This window comes from Salvelinus sp. IW2-2015, linkage group LG31 (genome assembly GCF_002910315.2).
Source record: "Salvelinus sp. IW2-2015 linkage group LG31, ASM291031v2, whole genome shotgun sequence".
Taxonomy (NCBI): Eukaryota; Metazoa; Chordata; class Actinopteri; order Salmoniformes; family Salmonidae; genus Salvelinus; species Salvelinus sp. IW2-2015.
In genome coordinates, this window is record NC_036870.1 from 27,649,536 (window position 1) to 27,658,464 (window position 8,929).

Genomic DNA, 8,929 nt, shown 5'->3' on the forward strand with positions numbered 1-8,929 from the left:
CGAGGAAAGAGAGGGAGAAAGGGAGAATGGAAAGAGGAGGGAGAAAGGGGAGGAATGGAAAGGAGAGGAGGAGAAAGAGCGGGGTAAAGTGAGCAGAAGGAAGGGAGAGTTAAAAGAGAGAGGAGAGAGAGAAAGAGAGAGACAGGCAGACAGACAGAGAGAAACAGTAATGAATGACAGTATAGAGAAGGAGATAGCAAGAAAACGGGAGAGAAAGTAGAAGGTGATTAGCAGACAGCAAGACAGCGAGATACAAGAGGGACAAACAAAATGGTGTTCTGGAAGAAAGAGAGGAGGGTACTTATACGCAAGGCTGCAGTACTGACAAACCTCCTGGCAGCTGACTGTAGAACACAATAAAGTATTTGAGAAGAATGCGTTGCATACACGGACCCTTGGAGTTGGAATGAACATGATGCGTTAACTGAACATAATGAGTTAACTGAACATAATGAGTTAACTAAACAGATGAGTAACTGAACATAATGAGTTAACTAAACAGATTGAGTTAACTGAACAGATGAGTTAACTGAACATAATGATAACTGAACAGAAATGAACATAAGATACTGAACACGAGGAATTAACTGAACATAATGAGTTAACTGAACATAAAGAGTTAACTGAGAAATAATTTCGAACATAAAGAGTTAACTGAACATAAGAGTGTAACTGAACATAAAGAGTTAACTGAACATAATGAGTTAACTGAACATAATGAGTTAACTGAACATTATGAGTTAACTGAACATTATGAGTTAACGAAACATAATGAGTTAACTGACCATAATGAGTTAACCAACAGATGAGTTAACTGAACAGATGAGTTAATTGAACAGAGGAGTTAACTGAACATTATGAGTTAACTGAACAGATGAGTTAACAGAATATATGAGTCAACAGAACAGATTAGTTAATTGAACAGATGAGTAAACTGAACATTATGAGTTAACTGAAAAGATGAGTTAACTGAACAGATAAGTTAACTGAACATAATGAGGAGAGAGAGAGAGAGAGAGAGAGAGAGAGAGAGAGAGAGAGAGAGAGAGAGAGAGAGAGAGAGAGAGAGAGAGAGAGAGGATTATGTTGGGAGTCTCTGTGATGGCTCAGGATTGAACACAAAGTCAATACCACTGCAAAGCGCAATCACACAGCGGCTGCAGATTCACATTCAGTGCGATCAAAGCTGCGCCGAGGCTAGTCGCAATGGCCTGCTCCAAATCAAATGCTTTATGTGGAGAGAATCCGTGACACCTTCAATTCTTTCTTTCCTTTCTCCCTGACTGAACTCTGCTGTCAGAGGTGCTCATGCTCTATAATGCTACTTCTCTCTGTCGCTCTCTTTCATTCTCTCCCTCATCTCTCTCTCTCTTTCTCTCCCTATTTGATATTTGTCATCTCATATTTCTTCTCTCCTTCCTTTCCCTCCCTCATTCTTCTCTTCCTTCCCTACAACTTTCAACATGCTTCCTTCCATGTTTTGACCAATCAGAGTGGAAAAGGGAAAAACTCTATGTTCATCTCAGCAGGGTTTTACATAGTTGTCCTGTGGACATCTGTTTCCTTCACAGCGTTTCAGCACCAGTCACTACTGGTTGTTTAAACTGAGTGGCAGTCGCCATGGCTTCTTCTCACCCCACTGATCTGCTCTGGTCCACCAGCTGTCTCTCTGACTCACTGCCTGGGTCAATCCCAGTAATCTACAGTGTCTCCTTGTGTTCCGTTTTGTCTCCTCGTCTCCTTGGGTCGCCTCTTGTCTCCTTGAGTCCTTCGTTTTCACTGATCTACTGGTCCTCAAGCTGTCTCGGACTCACTGGGTCTATCCTAGTAGTTTACTGAAGGGTTTCCGAAAATTGTGGCGCCGGACAACGTGACTGGGAAGATTTTAATTTACCGGACACATATGCTTTGGATGCATAACCCATTAAGGCGTCCACCCACGGTTCTCAGAATGACAGAAATCACATTTAGATGATGGTAATGCAGCCGAACAGAACATGCAACTCATGTAATGAAGCAGACAATAAAACGTAATTTTCAAACAGAGAAAATCTCTGTTAGAAACTTAGAAAGAGGGGGAATCTAAAGATGAATGGTTTGCTAATATGACTAGGATTGTGACTTTGGCTTCTGGACAACGATAGAAAGTTGATATGGAAACCAATAGAACTGGAAATAAATGGCATAGCGATGGCTCCAATAGGAAATATATTTGCCAAAATGATATAATTACTCATGTCTATACAGAAAGAAATAAAATCATTCAAAATACTTCACCAGAAAGCATGACTTAGCCACAGAGGAGCATTAGCTTATTTGCAGGTAGCCTAGTGGTTAGAGCGTTGGGCCAGTAACCGAAAGGTTGCTGGATTGAATCCCTGAGCTGACAAGGTAAAAATCTGTCATTCTGCCATTGAGCAAGGCAGTTAACCCACTGTTCCCTGGGTGCCGTGGATGTCGATTATGGCAGCCCCCCGCACCTCTCTGATTCAGAGGGGTTGGGTTAAATGCAGAAGACACATTTCAGTTGAATGCATTCAGTTGGACAACTGACTAGGTATCCCCCTTTCCTATAATAGCTGTGGATTTTTTTAAATCACAAGCTTGTAGGCCTTTGCCTATTTTGGAAGCCTGCAATTTGGGCAGCGTGTGTGGCAATAGGCCTAGCTGATTATTGAGTTGCGGCTGTCAGTGAAAACCATCTAAAATATGTGTGAAATAATGTGTCTTGAGTATAATTTAAAATGTTGAGACAAAAAGGGGAGTGGTGTGTTGCTAAGATACAGGCGAGTCTCTCTCCAGAATGGCTGAGCTGTCTCCCGCCAATTCTTGAACATTCATCGTTTCATTGTGTGAATTCTTTGCCCTTCGATTTTATATTTATTTATCAATTTCCCATTACATATGTCACCAATAGTAAATGTACCGTTAATCCCTGTCATTTGTTTACATACATTTCCTTTAATGCATGTATTAATTACAGTCCTTGTCCCATCATGCTCTAGCGACTCCTGTGGCAGGCTGGGCACATGCGCGCTAACACAGTCGCCAGGTGTACAGTGTTTCTTCCAACACATTGGTGCGGCTGGCTTCCGGGTAAAGCAAACATTGTGTAAAGAAGCTGTGCGGCTTGGCGGGGTTGTGTTTCGGAGGAAGCACGGATCTCGACCTTCGCCTCTCCCGAGCCTGTAGGGAGTTGCAGTGATGGGATAGGACTCTAAGTACCAATTGGATATCACGAAATTGGGCAGAAAAAGGGGTAGTAAAAACAAACCAAACCGATAGTTCCTCACGGTAAGATAGTTCCTCACYGTAAGGTAGTTCCTCACGGTAAGGTAGTTCCTCACGGTAAGGTAGTTCCTCGCGGTAAGATAGTTCCTCGCGGTAAGATAGTTCCTCGCGGTAAGATAGTTCCTCGCGGTAAGATAGTTCCTCACGGTAAGATAGTTCCTCGCGGTAAGATAGTTCCTCGCGGTAAGGTAGTTCCTCACGGTAAGATAGTTCCTCGCGGTAAGATAGTTCCTCACGGTAAGATAGTTCCTCGCGGTAAGATAGTTCCTCACGGTAAGATAGTTCCTCGCGGTAAGATAGTTCCTCACAGTAAGATAGTTCCTCACAGTAAGACAGTTCCTCACGGTAAGATAGTTCCTCACGGTAAGGTAGTTCCTCACGGTAAGGTAGTTCCTCACAGTGAGATGGTTCCTCACAGTGAGACAGTTCCTCACAGTGAGATAGTTCCTCACAGTAAGATAGTTCCTCACAGTGAGATAGTTCCTCACAGTGAGATAGTTCCTCACAGTAAGATAGTTCCTCACAGTAAGATANAGATAGTTCCTCACAGTAAGATAGTTCCTCACAGTGAGATAGTTCCTCACAGTGAGATAGTTCCTCACAGTAAGATAGTTCCTCACAGTAAGATAGTTCCTCACGGTAAGATAGTTCCTCACGGTAAGATAGTTCCTCACAGTGAGATAGTTCCTCACAGTAAGCTATTAGATTCTATGCGCTCATTTCTTTAGCCGCTAATGGATCACGGTTTAGCAATGTGTCCATATGAAAGAGGCTGGTGAACTCGCATTAGTTGACCTTTAACTTTGAGATTTTTATAATTTTAATTCAGATTTTTATGATTAACCACATGACAATGATTTTAAGAAACAAAAAGGTTATTATTGAAATTAAACTGTTCCACGAAAATGCGCAAATTAAAATGATAAATGGCTGTAGAATTGTAAGGTTCCCCAAACGTGAAACTCACACACCACCTATGAAGTCTTATTAAATAATTTCCTCCATGTTTTCTTGGTTGGATTTTGCCTATAGGCTACTTTGAAGCAAGGTAAAACATGCCTCATAATATGAAACAAAACATTCAGGTTTAAAACAATGAAGTTTGTTTACAAAATGCATACTGCCTCCAGCTCACATTGTAAAGTGGTGGGTGATGCACTGATAGCCAGTTGCCTGCACTTGAATGGTGAATGAGAGACGCACTACAAACACCAGTTGAGATATAAAAATAGTAGCTCTTTTTCATCATTTACCAAAACTGTTTTTAACACGTGATTGCATTTAGAATTGTTGCACAATAAATGGGCTTCTGAAAGCACATGTTTTACTCCAGCAGCAACCAGCTGAGGCACTGCAGGAGAAATCCAGCTCAAAATAGGCTCTGTATGCTGTGCGCGTGTGATAGTTGTGTTGGATAAATAAGATACATGATGATTAACAAAAATGCACACAGGCCAGGTCATTTTAGCTGGCAACAGTTTTATTTTCAGCTTTTCATTTTTTGGTGTGGGCCAAAAACCGTTAATTGCTGGCTAATGGAAACCCTGGTCTACAGAAGCTTCCTCTCTCCTTGTCTCCTTCACCTGCTGTCTCTCTCACTCGCTGAGTCTATCCTAGTAGTCTACAGCAGCTTCCTCTCTCCTTGTCTCCTGAAAAAGCAATATGCCCTACAGGGATTTCATGTCACCTATCCACTTCTTTCCCTTCACCATAGATGGAGGAGAGAAAGCTACTTTAGACTGTTGAGATGAACCCCTCTGATTCCTACTATGACCCTGATCCCTATCACAGCCTCACCTGTCACCAAGGTGACAGTCTGCATTGATTAAGTCCCAGACAGGGACACCACCCACTCTCATCTCTCATCCCAATACTGCAGCCAGTGTATATCCCAAATGCCACCCTATTTCCTATATACCCTATGGACCCTGGTCAAATGTAGTGCACTAAATAGGGAATAGTGTTCCATTTGGGACCAGTCAATCAGTCCTATCACCATACAGGCTGACCAACTAAATTGATATGTTGGTCTGAAATGAGTCCATGATAAGATATAAGGCTCCCTGACCGACATACTGTATCAATGACAAAATTAAGATCAGAGACCTAATCTTGTTTTGAGTAGTAATTCTCTCCTCCTCCTGCCTCTCCCTCCCCATACCTCCCCACATCCTCCTCCCTCCTCTCCCTCTTCCTCCCATACTCCCCACCTCCTCCTCCTCCTCTCCCCTCTTCCTCCCCATACCTCCCCATCTCCTCCCCTCTCCCTCCTCCTCCCCATATCTCCCCACCTCCTCCTCCCGCCTCTCCCTCTTCCTCCCATACCTCTCCTCCGCCTCCTCCCGCCTCTCCCTCTCCCTCCCCATACCTCCCACCTCCTCTCCGTCCTCTCCGTCTTCCTTCCCTTACTTCCCCACCTCCTCCTCGTCCTCTCCCTCTCCCTCTTCCTTCCCTTACCTCTCCACCTCCTCCCCCGTCTCTCCTCTCCTCCCCATATACCTCCCCACCTCCTCCCCCATCCTCTCCCTCTTCCTTCCCTTACCTCCCCACCTCCTCCCCGTCCTCTCCCTCTTCCTTCCCTTACCTCTCCACCTCCTCCCCCGTCCTCTCCCTCTCCCTCCCCATACCTCCCCACCTCCTCCCCCATCCTCTCCCTCTTCCTCCCCATACCTCCTCACCTCCTCCCCGTCCTCTCCCTCTTCCTTCCCTTACCTCCCCACCTCCTCCTCGTCCTCCTCCTCTTCCTTCCCTTACCTCTCCACCTCCTCCCCCGTACTCTCCCTCTCCCTCCCCATATACCTCCCCACCTCCTCCCCATCCTCTCCCTCTTCCTTCCCTTACCTCCCCACCTCCTCCCCGTCCTCCCTCTTCCTTCCCTTACCTCCCTACCTCCTCCCCGTCCTCTCCCTCTTCCTTCCCTTACCTCTCCACCTCCTCCCCCGTCCTCTCCCTCTCCCTCCCCATACCTCCCCACCTCCTCCCCCATCCTCTCCCTCTTCCTTCCCTTACCTCCCTACCTCCTCCCCGTCCTCTCCCTCTTCCTTCCTTACCTCCCCCTCCTCCTCTCGTCCTCTCCCTCTCCCTCCCCATACCTCCCCACCTCCTCCCCCGTCTCCTCCCCTCCTCCCATACCTCCCCACCTCCTCCCCATCCTCTCCCTCTTCCTTCCCTTACCTCCCTACCTCCTCCCCGTCCTCTCCCTCTTCCTTCCCTTACCTCTCCACCTCCTCCCCGTCCTCTCCCTCTTCCTCCCTTACCTCCCTACCTTCTCGTGTCCTCTCCCTCTTCCTTCCTTTACCCCCACCTCCTCCCCGTCCTCTCCCTCTTCCTTCCCTTACCTCTCCACCTTCTCCCCCATCCTCTCCTCTTCCTTCCCTTACCTCCCTACCTCCTCCCCGTCCTCTCCCTCTTCCTTCCCTTACCTTCCCACCTCCTCCCCCATCCCTCTCCCTCTTCCCTCCCTTACCTCCCTACCTCCTCCCGTCCTCGACCTCTTCCTCTCCTTACCTCTCCACCTCCTCCCCCATCCTCTCCTCTTCCTTCCCTTACCTCCCTACCTTCCTCCCCGTCCTCTCCCTCTTCCTTCCCTTACCTCCCACCTCCTCCCCCGTCCTCTCCCTCTTCCTTCCCTTACCTCCCTACCTCCTCCGTGTCCTTCCCTCTCCCTCCCCAGACCTCCCCACCTCCTCCCCCATCCTCTCCCTCTTCCTTCCTTTACCTCCCTACCTCCTCGGCCGTCCTCCTCCCTCTTCCCTTCCCTACCTCCCTACCTCCTCCGTGTCCTCTCCCTCTTCCTTCCCTACCTCCCTACTCCTCCGTGTCCCTCTCCTCTCCTCTTCCCTCTCCCTACCTCCTCCGTGTCCTCTTCCCTCCCTCTTCCTTCCCTTACCTCCTACCCCCGGTCCTCTCCCTCTTCCTTCCCTTACCTCCCTACCTCCTCCCCCGTCCTCTCCCTCTTCCTTCCCTTACCTCCCCACCTCCTCCGTGTCCTCTCCCTCTTCCTTCCCTTACCTCCCTACCTCCTCCGTGTCCTCTCCCTCTTCCTTCCCTTACCTAGCCCCAGTTACAGTATCTAGTCCGTGTCGGTGACTATCACAGTCCGTGTGCTGGCTCTTCCTCATATAAATAAAGCCTTCAACAGCTCCACTTAGCACGCAATAGAGTCTTATGGAATTACCACGACAGTGACGCTTCACAATCCCAAACCAGCGCTGGTGAGCGTTCGCTGCTCTATGTAAAGTCATCTCGGCCTCATTCAACCCTCAGTGTCCTGATAATGCCTGGGTAGCGTCCCAAATGGCTCCCTATTCCCTAGATAGTGCACTACTTTCTACCAGGGCCCATAGGCCTGTTGGTCAAAAGTTGTGCACTATATAGGGAAGAAGGTGCCATTTGTGACACAGGCACAGTCTGCAGCCTTTGTAGGATATTCCCTCCGCCTCCTCATTCAGTCTTTATATCTTAACACATGGCCAGTAGTGCTTCATGAGACTGTTGTACATTTTGGGCCGAAGAGAAGAGAGGCGGTGCCAAACCATAAACTGGTAGTTGTTTCAGTATAGAAGACCATATGTATGAAAGAAACATATGACTGTATAGATCGTAACATCTAGAGACCCAGGCAATGCCCACGTTCCCTCTACATCTCACCTCAGGGGCAGTGCTCTGAAATGGGCTGAGAGAGGCAGAGAGCACAGCCCCTCCAGTTGCCGGTTAGGGGAATAATCCGGGGATAGTAATCCGGTGATAGTAATCCTCTGCACTGAAGGCCAGTCACATATCAGGAAATTAAGGCTGACTTAAATGCCAGGGTTGGATGTTACATTTATACATTATTCATCCAGAATGTGGATTCTTCACACAGGGATTTTGTTTAAAAAAATTCAATGCACAGTTCCACACATGGCTCCCTTCAGTGTAACCTAGTGTACTAGATTCAAAATCATGTTTCATACATTTCTTAAACGGCCTCATAAGCTCAGTGTTGGGTATTTAATGTTGGTTTCTTATGTTACTGCTAAGTAATCATGCCCAGGATCCAACCTAGTGTTGCATCATTCATTATCTGAATACTTTTTCCCGATTTAAATGGTTGTAGAAGCTGGCTGCAATAGTTGTAGAAGCTGACTGAAATAGTTGTAGAAGCTGTCTGAAATAATTGTAGAAGCTGTCTGAAATAATTGTAGAAGCTGTCTGAAATAATTGTAGAAGCTGTCTGAAATTGTAAGAGAAGACTGTCTGAAAATAATTGTAGAAGCTGTCTGAATAAGTTGTAGAAGCTGTCTGAAATAATTGTAGAAGCTGTCTGAGATAATTGTAGATGCTGTCTGAATATTTGTAGATGCTGTCTGAAATAATTGTAGAAGCTGTCTGAAATAATTGTAGAAGCTGTCTGAAATAGTTGTAGAAGCTGTCTGAGATAATTGTAGAAGCTGTCTGAAATAATTGTAGAAGCTGTCTGAAATAATTGTAAGAAGCTGTCTGAAATAATTGTAGAAGCTGTCTGAAATAAATTGGTAGAAGCTGTCTGAAATAATTGTAGAAGCTGTCTGAAATAGTTTGTAGAAGCTGTCTGAAAATAATTGTAGAAGCTGTCTGAGATAATTGTAGATGCTGTCTGAAATTTTGTAGATGCTGT

At 46.3% G+C, this 8,929-nt stretch overlaps 1 protein-coding gene across 1 annotated transcript in view; it reads left to right on the top strand.

Annotated features, from left to right (window-relative positions):
* Positions 1-8,929, top strand: part of LOC111955841 (gamma-aminobutyric acid type B receptor subunit 2-like) — a 506,723-nt gene that overhangs the window by 266,342 nt on the left and 231,452 nt on the right.